This window comes from Drosophila arizonae, chromosome X (assembly GCF_054131065.1).
Source record: "Drosophila arizonae isolate 15081-1271.41 chromosome X, UAZ_ARI_1.0, whole genome shotgun sequence".
NCBI lineage: Eukaryota > Metazoa > Arthropoda > Insecta > Diptera > Drosophilidae > Drosophila > Drosophila arizonae.
The window spans coordinates 20056265-20074075 of NC_142927.1; the positions used below are offsets into that span (position 1 = coordinate 20056265).

Sequence of the window (17811 nt, forward strand, 5' to 3'; positions counted from 1 at the left end):
CCCTGATCAAGAATATATATACTTTGTGGGGTCTGCCACGCCTCCTTCTCCCTGTTACATACATTTCAACAAAACCATTATACCCTGATTTCCCATTGAAAATGGGTTCAGGGTATAAAAAGCATATATGGCAAATAAAAAATATAAATATATACAAGCATATGCATACGTATGTATGTATGTACACGTGTGTGTGTGTGTCTACCATATCCGATCAGAGAGTCTGCCGGTCAATTAATATTATGTTATTTTGCTGTTGTTGTTGCTGTTTTGCTTCAGTTTCGTGGGCATCTGAAGTCGAACTGGCTCGTGTTATGGTCACATCAATTTCCAGCTTGCTTTTTATTTAAACGCATTTGTTTGCATAAATAAAGCGGGGCAAGCGCTACAAATGAATGGCGAAGGCAAAACGCCAAAGCAGCCAAATACAAATTTGGAAAATACAGAAAAAGAAGATGAAACAACAACAACAACAAGAACAACAAAAGCAACTAAACAAACGTCAAAACTTTTAAAATTTCAATTTCCGGTGCAACGACGGCAGGGAATCTTTACAGATCTACACAGAGAAAGAGATAGAGAGAGATAGAAAGAGAATGAGAGAGAGAGAGAGAGAGAGCTGGCCACAGACCCATTCATAAAATACAAGCAGAGCCAAGCGGAGCAGAGATCAAGATCCTTTTAGGCTCGCGCAGCATGCGAAGCAAGTGCAGGGCCGGACTGAGGTCGCTCTCTATATCTCTGTGTGTGTGTGTGTGTGTGTGTGTAAAAATCAACGAAATTAATTTTATTTTGATATTTGCGCAACAAATTCCCCAGCGAAATTATCACAACAAGTTATTTTTCAACGCACAAGCAACAACAATAGCAACAACAACAACAACAACAACAAAGGACACAATCCGCAACGTTGCACGTCAAATTTATCAAAAGCGACAGCCGTAAGAATGGAATCAGCGAGCAGTGCCCCATGCCTCATGCCCCATGTCTCTTGGCCGACTGCCTGCTCCAGTCGAGTCCAGCTCGAATGTCCAGTGCCTGGACCTGGACCTGGACCCGGCTCTTGGGCATCTGTCAGTGGCATAGCCTTGGCGAAATGTGCGAATCTTCTGTGTTTGCTATTTGCATTTATTCAAAATTAATCAAAAACGCTTGTGATTTGTGATTTCCTGCTGTGGTCCTGCCCTATGATGGCCACGGCCTCAGCAGATCGTTTCCCCTGCAGAGCACAACAAGAGGAAGAAGAAGAAGAAATGCTTGAATGAAATGCTCTTCAGTCTTGCTATGAAACTCCATTAGTCAAGCTTGGCCAACTGTTGGAAATATTATCAAATTATAGTGCAAATACAACAATTCCAAACTCTAATCAAAGTAAATCGAATCTTTAAGCATAACTTGAGGTGGGCTATTTCGTTAGATAGGGAATCACAGCTGCACTGAGTGCAATGGCTCTTGCCACAAATCAAAGCTGTCCAAGTGCTTTGCATATGCCACACGCAACATTCATCTGATTTGCCGTAGCAGGAGTTGCAGTAGCAGCAGCAGGGGCAGCAGGGGCAGGGGCAGGGGCAGGTTGAGGGCGCATGGACAAGACAACAATAGCAGACCATTGATGCCGGAGCGAGTTGAGCTCATTGAGACTCATTTGAAGCTTACATATCGCATATAAAGCCAATGTGGCATGATCATGCGGCAGCCGAGATCCAAATCGGAGCAAGAATATGGGAGCAGTGCGTGACGAGCAGCGAGCTCTGTCGACAGATGCCAGGAGGCGGAGTGCTGTGCTGGAGACGGCGTCATAAAGATGCCTGGCGCTTGATAAGCGCACACACACACGCACACCGACATACGCACAGTTACAACTAGTATTGAAGCAATAAAGTAAAGAGTATACATACATGCTCGTATCTGTGTCTGTGTGTGTGTGCACGTGTGTGTGTGTGTGTGTGCGTGTGCGTTGCCTAACTTTCTGGCCTGTTGCAGGCTTCGCACCCGCTCAGCGACAAAGATAAACAAAATGGCGCCCCAGCTGCAAGCGACAACAACAACAACAACGACGACGACGGCGACAACAACAGCTCCATTGGCCATTGGCTAAGTTATGGTTACTGGGCAAGGTCTGATCTGGTCCGGTCTGGCTTGCTCTGTGGCACAAAAAGGTTTTGGCATCGATATGGGCATTGCATGCAAATGCAATATATCTCCCTCTCTCTCTCTCTCTCTGCCTCTCACTATCTCTCTCTCTCGGCATTGAGCTTGGCGTTTGCCCCCTGCACGTCTGCAGCTGACATGATATACGCTTTGATGTCTCGTTTTTTTGATAAAGTACTCAATCTATAAACGCCAAGAGCAAAAACGTAGAGCCTCTTTTGCATTGCCTTCGCTCCACTTGCCCCTCGCCCCCGCTCTGCTCTGCTCTGCTCTGCTCTGGTCTGGTCGGCCCTGCTCTGGAGGTCAGTGCAAAAATATGATATGAATTGCCTGGCTGCCCAGCGACTCCTCAATGCTCAATGCTGACTGCCAACTACAAACTGCCAACTGGCGACTGGCGACGGCCAACTGCCAACTGGTCACTGCTCGCCGCTGACTGGAGAATGGAAATAAAATGAAAAAAAGAAATAAGAAAAGAGAAATACCAAGTGAAATAACAGAAAAAATGGCGCGCTCGCAACGCTTCAAAGGTAAACACTTCGCGTACGGCAACCGGCAACAGCTTTTGGCTAATTCGCGCGGCACCAAAAAAGCGACAAAGCAAACTTTGCCCGCACGACGAACTGAGGATACGCTTACCCAAATAGGGCGTGAACCATTGAGAGTTCATTCGAATAAGATTGAATCTGTAAATCAGAAGCAGCTACAATTGCCAAATTAAGCATATTTCTTAAGCTCCTAGAAGTATGCTATACTTTTTAAGCTTTCCATTATATTTGCAGTTGAGTATAAGAGTTCATTTTGGTATGTATATTCTAATACTCAGATAATCGGATATTCCTATATTCTTATATTTTGATATACTTATATTTTGATATTCTTATATTTTTAAAGTATTAAAAGTTTGTATTCTTATATTTTTACATTCTTATACTCTTATATTATAATATTCTTATATTTTGACATTTTTATATCTTTATATTCTTATATTCTAAGATTCCCAGATTCTTATATTCATTACATTATTATATTGTTTTATTCTTATATTATATTTTCACATTCCTTTATTTGTTTATTCTTATACACTTATACTTTTATATTCTCATGTTCTTATATACTTATCTTCTTATAGCCTTGTATTCTAATAATACTATATTCTTGTATTCTAATATTTTTATTTATGTATAATCAAATATTTTTATAATTTTATCTTAAATTCTGTTTTTACATTATTTATATTTTCATTTTAATAATTTCTTTTATTTTTTTGTAATCAAATATTTTTATAATTTTATAGTTACTCTTAAATTCTTTTTTTTTTTTTTAATTACTTTTATTTTGATTTTAATATTTGCCTTTTCTATAATCAAATATTTGTATAACTTTATAGTTACTCTTAAATTTTTTAAATATTTTCTATACATATATCTTATATTTTTGAATGCCTAACTACTTATACTCTTATACTCATACGCGCTTACTCTCTGTCACTCTTATCCTCTTACACTCTTATTTTGGTTTACTCTTATACTCGGACTGCCTTATAATCTTATACTCTAATTGGCTAATTTATATTATACTCTGGCAATCCTATACTCTTATGCCTTATACTCCACAAGAGTCTTTGGCTTCTTTATATATGTATATCCAACAAGATTAACTGCTACTATCTCTATTATCTGGCATATTGAATACTAACATAGCATCAACTGCACTCAAGTGTTGCTAAACAGTCAATGAAGTGCATGTAACTCTCGCTTGGTTAGGGCAGCCGTAAGCTGAAATGTCATTCATAAATCATACGCAACGATGCTGGATCGACTACGATTCCATTGCTCCAGCTACGTTTTGACTCGTTTTGTTTTGGTTTCTTTACATATCTTTGTCTCTCTCTCTCTCTCTCTCTGTCTCTCTCCCTCTCCCTATCTCTCTTTTCATTTTTGTCTTCTTTTTTTGGCGGGCGCTTTAAATCGATTCGCAAGCAAATTAAAACATTTCAAGATTTATACGCACAACTGTCAAAAAATGTTCAAGTTCGTTTATCAGCGTATTACCCCCGAGCTGCCCCCCCCCCCCCTTCTGTCCTCTGTGCTCTGCCCCTGGCCTTGCGCCTTGCTGCTTGCTCCTCGTAGCACAGCTTCATTCGCTGCATGCGCCATTCCCTGCGCCCCGCCCACCTGCCCCGCCTATGCCGCCTCACCTACACTCGCATTTGCAATCGCAAAGCACTTCCGGCATTCAATTTGAACTTTGCACACAAAAAGGGCACACAATTTGTTCATGTGACTATATATATCTATATATACTATATATATATATATTACTCTATATATGTATAACTGTATGCAGATATGTGCATGCGTACATTTAGATATTATTTTTGGTGCACTAAGCCGCGGGTGTTGCGTCTGAGTCGAAACTTTTGTGCGTGCAGCGAAAACATAACCCCAAAATTGGCTTTAACTTTTATGATTTTCAATGATGAAAGTTTTCCGCAGAAAGAGCAAAAATTACAAAAAAAAAATAAAAAAAAAAAGAGAAAGAAAACGAGATGAAAACGTGCAATAAAACGAAACAGCTAAAACAATTAAAGTCGAGTGCACTCGACTGTCCAATATCCGTTCGCAATCAAACGAAAAATCATATTTCAAATAGTTTCATTCGAATTTCATGTGAATAGCTGCAGGTAACGCTCACCCACTCCCTCTCACTCGCACTCTTAGCTATAGCCTGTAATCCAATATTCCCCTTTGACAGCAGCGCTGAGCGAGCATTGCAAATGGCAACAGCCGCAACGCGTTTTGCACAAAGCTCTGTGATAATATTTTTGCATAAAACGCGAAACTACAAATGAAATCATAATTTCATTAAAATCCAGCACGCACACACACACACACACACACAACTCAACACAAATGCGCAGCCTTTCATTCATAAATTTCGAAATTCATTTATATGTATGCAGATACATATACATATGTATTTATAGGTAAATGCATTTAGATATTTATTAGCGAGCTTCGCCCTGCCTTGAGCAATCATTTAAGATAGTTATTGTGCATATTAATGCATTTTAAGCAAATATAAATTTGCTTTGTAAATTTGATTTACAGCAAGCTCAAGCTAATATCTAAGGCACCATATGCCAACAATTTCAGCATCATTTAAGATAACAGCAATAAAAACAATAAATAATTATATATTCTCTTCCATAATTGACAATATTCTTAAATATATTTTTTCTGCAATTTATAAAATATTTTTTAAATATTCGAATTTAATCATTGATATTTTGAGCAGAAAATCAATTTAAATTTTAAACCATAACGTTCTACAGCGCCATCTGCTGGCGGGTAGAAATTTATGCCTAAAAGTATGCAACGCTTTCCGGCACACAAACCACTTCTTAACAGACGATATTACACTTTACGACATTGGCTAACATTAGCAGAAAATGCTACTCAAAGCTGCTGTTAACCCATTTTCAGTTAAAGTTTGAATATGGAAAAGCTTTAAAAATATCTAAAATTCTTGGTAGACATAAAACTATAGTATTTATTTATATTATATGGTTAAAATTTATACTAAAAGCATAATTAAAAATTTTGCATATTTTTAAGAAATCTTTTCTGTGAAAAACAAAAAACATTTTGTTGAGTTAACAAAAATTATCATGCCGTTCTAATACAAATCTTAAATGTCGCGTGTCACAGCTATGCGTATGAGTGTGTGTGTGTGTTTGTGTGTTGCGAGAAGCCGTTAAAGAACATTTCCAAACGATATTCTATGCCATATCCGAAACAACAACAAAACTTTACGCTTGCTGCGTCTGCGTGCTCCAAAGACAACAACAGCGACGAAGCCGTCAAAGACAACCGGTTTCTAGAAGCAGATACACTGCCTCAAGCGAGCATATGCACTACATGGCTTAAATTGCGAAAAGCTATAAATGTTTATTATCGATATTATCAATTTTATATTAATATAAAATTATAATAAATAATAAATAAATAATAAATAAACTACACTACAGAAAAACTATAAACGGAAATCAAAACCGAGAACAAAATAAAATAATTTGAATATAGTATATTCAACATGTGCATTAAATTTATTTATAAATAAAGTATAAAGATGTAATACTTAGTATTTAGGTAATTATAGATAATTAAAATTAAATATGCAAACATAAAGAAATAAAAATAAAAGCTTTGTATAAATAAAAAAAAAAATTGAAAATAAATAAAAATTTCAGATATTTTAATTTTTTAACCCCGCTAAATTGAAAAAAATTTTATCCCCTTGAAAAAATTCGATAATTTGAATTTCTGTGTAAATCGAAAATAACTGGTCCCCTTGCCATTTCGAATTATCGGGACTCGACTGTACTAGATAAAAACATTAAAGGCATACTGAGCATAATATCTAGTCTATAGAGAAATCGTATATAGATTATCAAAACAAAAAACTTTACATTTAAAAGCTCACAGCTATACTGAGAATTGAATTTATATTGGAGCTATGTATCTGGAAAACTTCATCATGCAAGCGAGAGACAAATAATATAAGCCTTTATAATACTTGGATCATTAATCATTAAAGTTTAAAAAGTTTAATGATATTACATTTAGAGCTATCAACATATACTTATCCTCCTCTCTCATCTCTCCCTACTCGATCATCGATTCCCCTACTCGATAGTTAGGGTATTATCGTCATCGGTGTGCATGTAGCGCAGCGTTGGTCTACTTGGTTTCTCTGTGAACGGCTTGGACTGGCGTCTTGGCTGCCGCATGTTGTTATTGTTGTGGGTCGCTTTGTTAGTTTGTGCGCGCGACTCGACAACGTTGGTTGTTGCACCAATCAGCGAACAACGTACAACGTACATCGAACAACGAACAACACCACATACCAAAATACCGAACCGTAGTTCTGAAACCGTTTATATATTTTTTTTTATGTTCTGCAAAAGTTCTGTTTTGTTTTGATTGGATTTTTTTTTTTTATATTTATTTGCGACATTTGTTGCCTGCCCAAAAGTCCTGCGACTCGAGTGTGCAGGTTCAGTGCCTCGATAATTGAGAGCACGAGAGAAACGTGAGTGCAACTTGAACATCTAAAGTGTGCGAGAAAGAAAGAGAGAGAGCGAGAGAGCGAGAAGGAGAGAACGGGAGTGAGCGAGCGAGCAGCTGTACGGGGCGGACGCAGCTAGCGGGTAAGCCAAATCTTCCACAACTTCCGTTAGATGATAAAAACACATTTTAAGCCAATTTGCTATGTGTGCCGATGTGTTGGCTTTTTATGACAGAACACGATCTAAATTTGATGACTGTGAATGTGCACACACACACACACACACACACATAATCTTTCTGTGTGTGTGCCACATATGTACAACAACAACAATTGCAATTGCAAGCGTTAAATGAAGCTCAAGCTGTGAAGCTTGCATGCATATTGAGTCTGTGCGGTGTCAAGCCGTAAGCCACGCCCACTTTCTAGACTTGCGATCGCCCAAAAGCCAAAAACCAGAACTCAACAGCATTTGGCCAGGTCTATGAACGCAGCCTGAGCTGCAGTTAGTTGGCATCAGATATGTCAAGTATTCAGCATGAGAAGCGCCGAGAAAGGCGCAATTGTGACTTCTGTTCGCATAGCAAAGCCTAGGCAAACGGTATGAAAATTGATACTATAACAGAGAGCAATAGCAGGTGTTAACTCAGGAATGTTTGAGGTGTAGAACACTTACTAGAAAGCTCTACAATTCTCTACAATCTATAGGTATATATATAATACAGAATACGCAAAAGAAAATAAAGGGATATACACCATATATATGTTAAAAAGATTGTTATTTTCGATAACTATGCTAAACTTCTTCATTTTTGGTATAAACAACCCGCTCTCAACTCTTTGATAGATGATACTTCCTAATTCCAACTGTATAAATAGCAAACTGAAAATTTGCTTAAATTCAAGATTTATCACGGAGACTGCGCTGTCTAGAAAGTTGCATTTGCCTGTTTAATTAGAAATGAATGCATGTAAGTAAAGTTAAGATATGCATATGCAGATGTACATATGGCACTATGTGGGTCTGTACCTAGGAAACGTATAGCTATGCAAATGTCTGTAAAAATCCAACACACAAAGACAATGAGCGGAACGGTAAGAGATGGAGAGAGACAGAGAGAGAGAGTGAGGGAGAGAGGTATGCAGAGAGAATCGCAACAGTTGCCCAGCTGAGCATTTCGATACATTGAGAATTGCATAGAGAGGCAGAGGCGAGGAGCAGCGAGCTGCGAGCTCGAAATGACTTTGACTCAAGACATTTGGCCTGAATTTTGTTTCTTTTCGGTTTGCAGGTTTTTCTTTTCGTATCTCTTTTTGTTTTTGTTGCTTTTCACGCTTCTCGGCTCAGCTTTGCGCGCCAAGTGAATGGGCTCTTGGCGATGCCAAGAAGGGGAGCGAGTAGCAACCGCAGCGACAACAGCAACAGCAGCAACAACAACGACCATAGCTACAGTGTCGTCCATCGCATTAGGGCAAGAAACCTTTGTCTATTAAGCCATGCTGAGGTGTGCTGCATACATGTGTGAGTGTCGGTGTGTGTGTGTGTGTGTGTGTGTATAGGTAATTAAACAGACAACATCTGCAGTTCAATTCACAGCCATTACTGCTGCCCCAGGTGCTGTTGCTGCTGCTGCTGTTGCTGTAGCTGTTGCTGCTGCGATGCGTTGCAAGATTTATTTATGACTTGACCATTCAGCCGAGGAGCTGCTCGCTGGACAGTGGGAGGCTGGAATGGACCTCTGCTTCGGCTTGATGCTGCACAACAACTTGACGCGGCGCGGCTTTAAATTCATAAACAACATAGAAATCAAGTTTAGCAGCAGCAGCAACAACAGCAGCAACAGCAGCAACAACAGCAGCAACAGCGGCAGCTGCTGCATCAACGGGTGCACCGTTGTTAGAAGGGACTGTGGCATGGGCTGGGCCGGGCTGGCCGAGGTGTCCAGTTGGGGTATATGGCAATTTACTGTGCAATTGCTGCGACGATGGCAGCCACGCAAAATCAAGATGTTGCTGGAAAATTCTTCGACACGAGCATCTCTGTTCGCCTCGCTAGCCACATCCACATCCACATCCACATCTACGTCCAGCTCGAGCCGCCATGGACTCGGCCAAAGAGTGTCTTTGGCTTTACGTTATTTATTTTTATCAGCATTTTTCTTGAGCGCAGCAAAACAAGTTTTCCAGCATATTTATTTGGCTTTTCTCTCGGCGTGCTCTCCACTTGGATTCTCTTCTTGGCTAATCCCTTGCGCCGGGCCTTCAAGTTTTTGGCATTCGATGCTGTTTTATTGTTATTATCATTGCCCAACTATTATTTTTATTTTCATTATTATTACTATTACTATTGCCGCATTGCTCAGCACAAAATGTCAAATAAATCATGGAGCATAACTGATTTTTGCATAGACAACTCGTCTAGCGGGTTTCCGTCGTCTCTGGATGCTGCTAACTCCTAAGGATAGCAACAGCAGCATCATCATCATTGCGGCTGATTAAGCAAACGGCATTGTGCATCGTCTATGTGCAACAGCGTGAAGAAGCCTGTTACCTGCCACACATGCACACACACACAATCACACACACACAAACATACACAATTATGTTGGCAACATGAACATCAACATTTATAGCCCAGTCACGCTTCAATTAAGAGTCCTCATAAATACAGCAAGCAATTAAAATACCATCATTGATTCTACATACATATAAAGTTCAAGCCAAGGAATTATATATATTTGAAGCAAATACCTGGAACACAGAGCTAGTCGACAGAAATTCTTCAAATATATCAGATGTTTCGAAAATTTATATATTTCTTGTGAAGTTTTCTTATAAAGAAAGCTTCAGGTTTCGTTTTCATTGCAATCAAATCTCAAGAGATGATAATTATCGATAACATAATTTAATGGATATTAAAAAAATACTTTCAATTAGTCAAACGAATACCTCCACTAAAAACATTTTTATTTTTAATATAGACAAAATTATATTCATTAAAATGTAATAAAGCATATATAGATATTTAAGTTGCGGTAATACCCCTTCTAACAGTTATTCCAGATGCATCATTACATTATTTAAATATGATGTTTAATACTCACTTGGAACTTAAAGCAAAAATACAACATACAAATGTTTCAGTTGTAGGAATACCCCTATTAAAGTCATATATAATAGTCATCCCTTCTGCTACACTGTCAATATCTCCAACATGTTTATGACTGAAAAAAAGCTTTTTGAGCAGCAAGAATATGGCTACTGTATACTTATGATTATGATATAAGTGTTAAATTTACATACATATCATTGCAAATACAATTATGAATTTTTAAGAGCACTTAGAATACCCTTATTAAATATGAATTGTATAGCAACTGCTGATTTTGCTAAACTCAGATTCTGCTGGATTATTTAAGGGCGAATTTGTCTATATATGTACCATCAAGATCTATTTATGCGTCCAACCACATTAACACAATTTCCAACTTCCAATTAAATTCATTTTAACTGCCTGTTAAACTTGACTTGGGGTAAAATTGCCAAAAGATTCCCACACCCAAACGAGAAAAAAAGAAAAAAAAAAAAAAAAAACAAAAACACCAACTTAAGTATTAAGTGAATTTGACACATTTCACTAATCCATCATCAGCTTGGCTTGGCTCGAGATGACATTCCACGTAAAACTTTCGCACAGCTTTTTAAATGCCAAAACTATCCGAAAGAGTCTAAGTCTTCGTCTGTCTGTGTTCGTCTTTTGTAATCTATTCGCGTTTAACTGTCAAAATCAAATCAAACAATCATTTAATTAGCAGCAGAAACAGGAGATGTAGATGATAATGATGATGATGCTGCTAAAGCTGATGATGACGAAGAAACGAGGCCGCCAACTTCCGCACGCTATAAAGTCACCCGAAAAAAAAAAACGAAAAAAACAAAGAGACAAATAAAAAATAAAAACAAAAATTAAAATTGGCCACTTGGCTGCTGGGCCATCATTGAGAGTTGTCTGTGTCGGAGGCCTGGGCGTTACCCTATTGGTGTAAACTTTCTAAGCTTTCAAGATTTTTAAAGTGTGCAAATATTTCCATATAGAAAGTAAATGAAATTTCTGCGCAAAATAATTGCCATAGATGCATGGCAGGGGCCATGTGTACTTGCTTGTTAATATGTATGTTTGTGTGTGTATATGTGTGTATGTGTGTCTGTGTGTAGCATACACCTGCAGCAACAATGCCAAAGGTCTGCGTCAACACCGCAGCCGACGCGAACGTCGACGTCGCGTCGTCGCATTGTCAACGGGCAATCAGTGAAAGTTAAATCGAACAATGCAGTCGTCTCTTCAGCTTGCGCCTTGCTGTCTTCTCCAGCACCACCAACTCACACACACACACACACACACACACGCTCTACCTCTCTCAGTCTGCGTGCATGTGTGTTAGTTGTTCTCTCTTATTTACGTTTCTTCACTCGCTCTCTCTCTCTCTTGCTCTCGCTCTCTCTGCCTGTCAGCCGCAGCTGGGAGCTGTCGTTGCTGTTGTAGGCGCGCCGCAGGTGCTATTGTTGTTGTTATTGTAATTTCACACTCTCAACGAGCAAAAGTGAAAAGAAAAGAATGCTTACGCACACGCACACACGCACAAATACGACGAGCTCTGACAGTCAGGCGGGCCGCAGAAGACGATGAAGAAGAAGAAGAAGACGAAGAGGAAGCAACGGCAACCAGCAACCAGCAACCAGCAGCCAGCAGCTAGCGAGCAGCAGCGGCGACAGCGAGCGTTCATCAATTTAATTAAGGCGCGTGTGAAGCGCTGCAACAACAATAGCAACAACAAATTTGACAGCGCTGTCAGTTTAACAGTTAAGCCAAAGTGTAAGACAACACAAAAGAGACAATGCCAAAGTAGTACAATAAAAATTTTCAAAATTAATTTAACTGTTTCGTATAATGAAACAGGCGAAATGCCGAATATCTGAATAAACATAATCATAATAATAATAATAATAGTAATAATAGTATTAGTCATAAAAGCTCTTTGTGGGTTAGCAGTTGGTTCGCTTCACTATCTCAATCTGAGATAAGCTTAACGCGACTTTCAAGGTGGCCCTTAATGGGCTGAGGCAGAATATTGAAATGGCGATGACGCTACATGAGATGGGTAATATTCTGGAACAATGCCTATGGCTTAAGTTTTCCAAAATGAAATATATCATAAAACGGTTTATGACTCTATTAGAACTTTTCACAGTTGCAGTAGCTCGAGTCGGAAAACAATTACTGAGAATTGCGTAGAAAGGCGTAGAATAGAGGGAGAGAGAGTTTTTAACAGTAAATATTTCGTATATAGTAGAATTAGGAGCAGCTTACAAACTCTTCGAAAGTTTTCGAAATAAACTCATTAATTTTGATAGTTTTGAAAAATGAGTTTTTCAGCAGATATTGTATATGAAATGAAATACTAACGGCCACATACACACACACACCCATTTTTCGACAATGTTTCGCCAGAGATATATCCGCTGTCCAGGTGTTTCGCCCGCATATGGGAGATATGTGCATCTATCAAATCAGAGTTCGCGTTGCTCTTTGGTTCGTTTGTTGGACTAACAAAATTACAATGCAAAATACAATTTATTGAAGGTGAACGGAAATGTGAGCTAATTTTTGAATGATTAATGCGTTTGCTTGGGCTCGCTGGCCAACAGTGATTTACTTTAATTAATTAAAATGCCAAGCTAATGCCAAGATACTCGTTAAGCAAAACAGCAAACCAAATGAATAAAATACAAAACGACAACACCTGGAAAACGGAGCCAACGAAGCGCTCAAAAGTTTCTTGACCTTCACGGCGGTGTTTTCTTTGCGCAACAACAACAACAACAACAACAAAAGCAACAGCAATGAGCGATAAGAGCTGTAACAGCAACCGATTCATAACTCACGACTTTCGCGACAATTTTCACCTATAACTCATCTAAATGGTAACGAAAAAACCCGCCAAAAAAGGCCACACACAAAAACCCGTTTGCAGCCAAAATGAACGTTGTTGTATTTTTTTTTTTTTTTTTTTTTGCGATACTCTTGGCAGCAAGTGAAAAGCGTTTTATGAACGGGTTGGCAGCGTAATCAAATTAAGTACACGTACTTATATAAATGCACTCTATTAAAAGCCCATGACTGACTTAACTAAACTGCTCCATAGAGCGTCATCAGCTATAAACATTGAAATATTGTCAACATAATGAATGCAGTTATTTGATATTATGATAATACGATATGATATGATGATATAAATATGTACAAATATGTATTTAAATTATATTCGAAATATAAGACTCATAGTTATATATATATATATATATATATATATATATATATAAGAATCATAGCTATATACAATATATTAAAGACCTTGATTATCAATCAGAATATAGAATAAATTCTATTTAACTACATAAGATTGATTTATTTTTTATTTTATTTGCTTCCAATAAAAATACAAATGTGCAATACCAGCTAATTTCTTCATATTAAATATTATAAAATTTACTAACAATATTGTTTACTAATATACTTGAAATATTCAAAACTCTTCTTCATCAGGAATCCATATACAAATCATACCTAAGCGAAAAATTTCAAAATATGAATTTAACCAAACACAGTTAAAAAACTCATTTTACATTATATATAAAAATAGATCAACAAAATTTTAAATTGATAAATTTTTTTGGCACAATTGATACAAAGTCGATCAATTACAATTTACTAGTTATAGTTAAATCGTATTGCCAGATGTTGAGATCGAAAGTAAGCTGTATTTTTATACCCTGAACCCATTGAAAATGGGAAATCAGGGTATAATGGTTTTGTTGAAATGTATGTAACAGGCAGAAGGAGGCGTGGCAGACCCCACAAAGTATATATATTCTTGATCAGGGTGACGAGCTGAGTTGATTTGGCCCTGTCCGTCTGTCTGTCTGTCCGTCTGTCCGTCTGTCCGTCTGTCCGTATGTTTGAACGCGTCGATTTCCGAAGATATAAGAGCTAGAGACTTCAAATTTTTTGTAAAATGTTCGTAATTACAGCGCGGATATCGAGTTTATCATTAAAATTCGATAACTCATCCCGATCTTTTTTTATCGATGAAAAACCTTATCGAAAACCAGTTATAAAATTATATCTTCTACACCTTTATTGCTAGAGTCTCCAAATTTTGAATGTATGCTTATATGCAATTTATACAATTTCGGTTTTTGTTAAAATTTACCCCCCACCTCTAAATTCACCCCCTCACCCTCACTTTTGTAAAACGCGTATTTCAAATACTAGAGACTTGTGCTTTGGCAATTACATGCATATTCATGTTATAATCATAGTCTGAAAGTTTCATGAAGATCGTACGTCCACAAAAAAAGTTATTAAACAATTAAGTTCTCATAGTAAGCGCACACGGCAGCCCATGCGTGTTTATCCGTGGGTGCTTGTATGTGTATGTGTTTGTGTATGTGTGTGTGTTTCTTGTGTAAGCTGAAAGACGCGAAAAATTATTGAAATAGCTAGCACTCCAAGGGTTCAGGGGATCTCGTAGTCGAGCAGTCTCGACTAGAGCTTTCTTACTTGTTTATATATATAGTAATAATAGTAGGCTAAAATTGACTAAAATATTGTGGAAAATTGGAATACCAAGTAGTAAATATATTTAGGAATGATCTTTTTTTCTTTGCTCATCCATTAATATTTTGGCTCAATATGTAAACAAAAGTTACAAATTATGCACGAAAAACTATTAGACTTTAAAATATGCAGTTTATGTCAATTAAATCGAGCAATATAAACTGCTATATGAACTTGAAAATATCCTAGAAATATGCTAGATAGAATTGCAAACAAATTAAATTTATGGCTATAGGCTATTTAGCTCATTCGAATAGGCTAGATATAGCCAGAAATAGGCTAAGCTGCAACACTGATTACACTTATTGCTTAATGTGATCGATATATAATCGATAAATGCCGCCTATGCAGAGTATTTCGGTTTCGTCGCTCAATGTGCGAGTCTCTTAAACTCGTTTTGGAGTATTTGTAATATAATAAATATTGCATTTTATTTAGACGTAAATTAAGTACTCGAACAACAGGTATACATATAAATACATGTACATGTATATATGTAAATTCATACAGATATATCTATGTAATTAATTTCAAGTCTGTTCGACGCGCTCACGGCTCACATAATTCAATATTTTTCTGACTTTCGCATATTAATTTGCTGCATAAATTTGACAATTTTATGACAGGATATTTTTTTTTTGGTGTTTGTTGTTTTTATTTTTTATTTGATTTCTTGTTGTAAATTTAGCTGCGGCTGCGGCTGTTGCGGTCAGTGCCAAAGGCGCAGAAATATTTATTGTACAAAAAAATATTAATAAAAAAGAAGAGATTTTTGTTCATTAATTTACTTTTATATTTTGTGAATTTTCGGTTTTGGTTTTGTTTTTGTGTTTGATTTTTTTTTTTTTTTTGGCTTTGGTTTTTATTTTTTATGTGCATCATTAGAAAGTGAATTGCGCGTGTGTTGTTGGAGTTGTTTTATTTATAGTTGTTGTTGTTGCTGCTGCTGCTGCTGCTGTTGTTGTTGTTGTTGTTGTTGTTGTTACTGGTTTGCTGTCTGATCGGCAGCACCTTTCTCTTAACGAGAGAGCGAGCCGAGAAACAAAAACAAAATCAAGACAAGACGAAAAATAAAGAAGAAGAGATGAGAAGAAAAACAGCTCAGTGCCAAAATCAATTCGCTTCGGTTGGAAATGGCCAGACTTGGGTATCTGGCCGATGTTGTAGCTGGCATTGGGAGTCGGACAGGGGGCCGTCTCTCGGATCTTGGGAATGGTATGGTACGCCAAAGGCAACGGTAGCAATGGACAATTTATGGGGGGCGCACTGTCTGCATTTTATGGCAAAAATAAATTAAATGCAAATTAACAAACGTTTTCGAGCGCTGAAACGAAACTGAAACAAAACACATTTTCAATGGACCAAGACAAGAGCTCAGCCAAGAAAGCCGCTCCTATCTGGCCGTCTAGCCATCTAGCCATGTAATAAGCATTGTCAACGGATTCGCTTTGCCAACACCCTATCAATTTTATGCCACTCAACTTCGTGTCCAATCAAGCCGAAGCCCAATCACAGTGCTTGGCCAGTAGATTAATTATGGCCGTCATATGTATTTTTTTGTATTTTGTATCTTGCATGAGTCAGTAAAGGGGGCACCAATTATTGTTTGTGGCATTTTATGTAACAGCTAGAGCTCATTTCCTTCCTTCATCCTAGCACACTTGCCACAAGACTTCGCCACAGAAACAGACGTAACGAATGGAGGGTGGATCTCCCCCTCTCTCTCTCTCGCTCTCTCTCTCTCTCTCTCTCTCTCTCTCTCCTTCTCTAATTCTCTTCATTTCATTTTCATCTCATTAAACAATTCCTTAGCTCCACTAAAAACATCGTCAAATCATAGATCAGATTTGATTATCATTTTCATTTCATATTGTTTATTTGCCCACACTTGCATATAAACAATATAGCCTTATTCTATTGTATTCTATTCTTATGCGAAAGAACAAGTAAAAAAAACTCTACTCAAATTAAGAAGGCAAGAATTAGTAATCGCTAATAATATTATTAAGCTGATTTGAAGGTCTAGATCCCTGTAGTAGCTTATCAAATACAACAAAAGTAATACTATTTGCAATAGTTACAATTTAGCAACTGCTGGACTTAGCGATATCAAAGTCTTTGGTAAAAGCTTCTCGAAAGAATATTTTTTTATTATTATTTTTTTTTTTATTTTTTGGAGTCCCAAATAAAAATAATTCAATTTAGCTTGCACTGACTTTCATAATAAGTAATACATTGAATAAACCATTAACAAATCCATTTCAAATTTTCAACAAAACTCTGAATACAACTATTTTCTATATTCTGCTTTGATAGAATGTTAACCGAACTTAACATTGGAGTTCACATTCTTAACTCTAACATTCAACTGCAAATGCTTTGCTAACAAATCAATCTCTTCATTTAAATCAAAACTGCTTCCTTCTATACACATTGGAATATATATTCAATGGGAAGCTCATCTTTGACTTCAAAGTTCAAAAGAAAACTAAAAGTTGTCTCTAGTTATGGACTCGGCCGGCTGGCCTGTCCCTTGATGGGCAGATCCAGTTTGTTGGTTGTGAACCTTGTGGCTTAATTAAATGTTAATATAACCACTTTTAGTTTTCAGAGAGCCCATGGCACGGGCAGCCAGGCACTTGGTGTCCAAGTCCAAGTGGTCCCCGTTGACCAAATCGTGTTTCACTTTTATTTTCATTAAAAAGCATAAAATTTCGTTGCTTGTTGTTGCGAGATTTTTTTTTTTTCTGTTTTTCATACATTTTTACGTTTGCAGTTGAACAATTCGCAACGGCACTTGGCTGACCCGTTTGGGTGGGGGCAAGTAGAGAGTGTGGATGGCGTTGGGCAGCGGGGGGCTGGCTGGTGCTGGGGGCATTTCTATGTTTCTCATGGCAAAATGCTGCCGA

General features: G+C 37.5%; 1 protein-coding gene across 1 annotated transcript in view; it reads left to right on the forward strand.

Moving 5' to 3' along the window:
* Window positions 1–6970: 6970 nt before the first annotated feature.
* Window positions 6971–17811, forward strand: part of LOC108619061 (uncharacterized) — a 50704-nt gene continuing 39863 nt past the window's right edge. The window contains exon 1 of the mRNA XM_089473049.1: window positions 6971–7366. The gene's annotated coding sequence lies outside the window, so the exon portion shown is untranslated. The remainder of the gene's footprint in view (window positions 7367–17811) is intronic.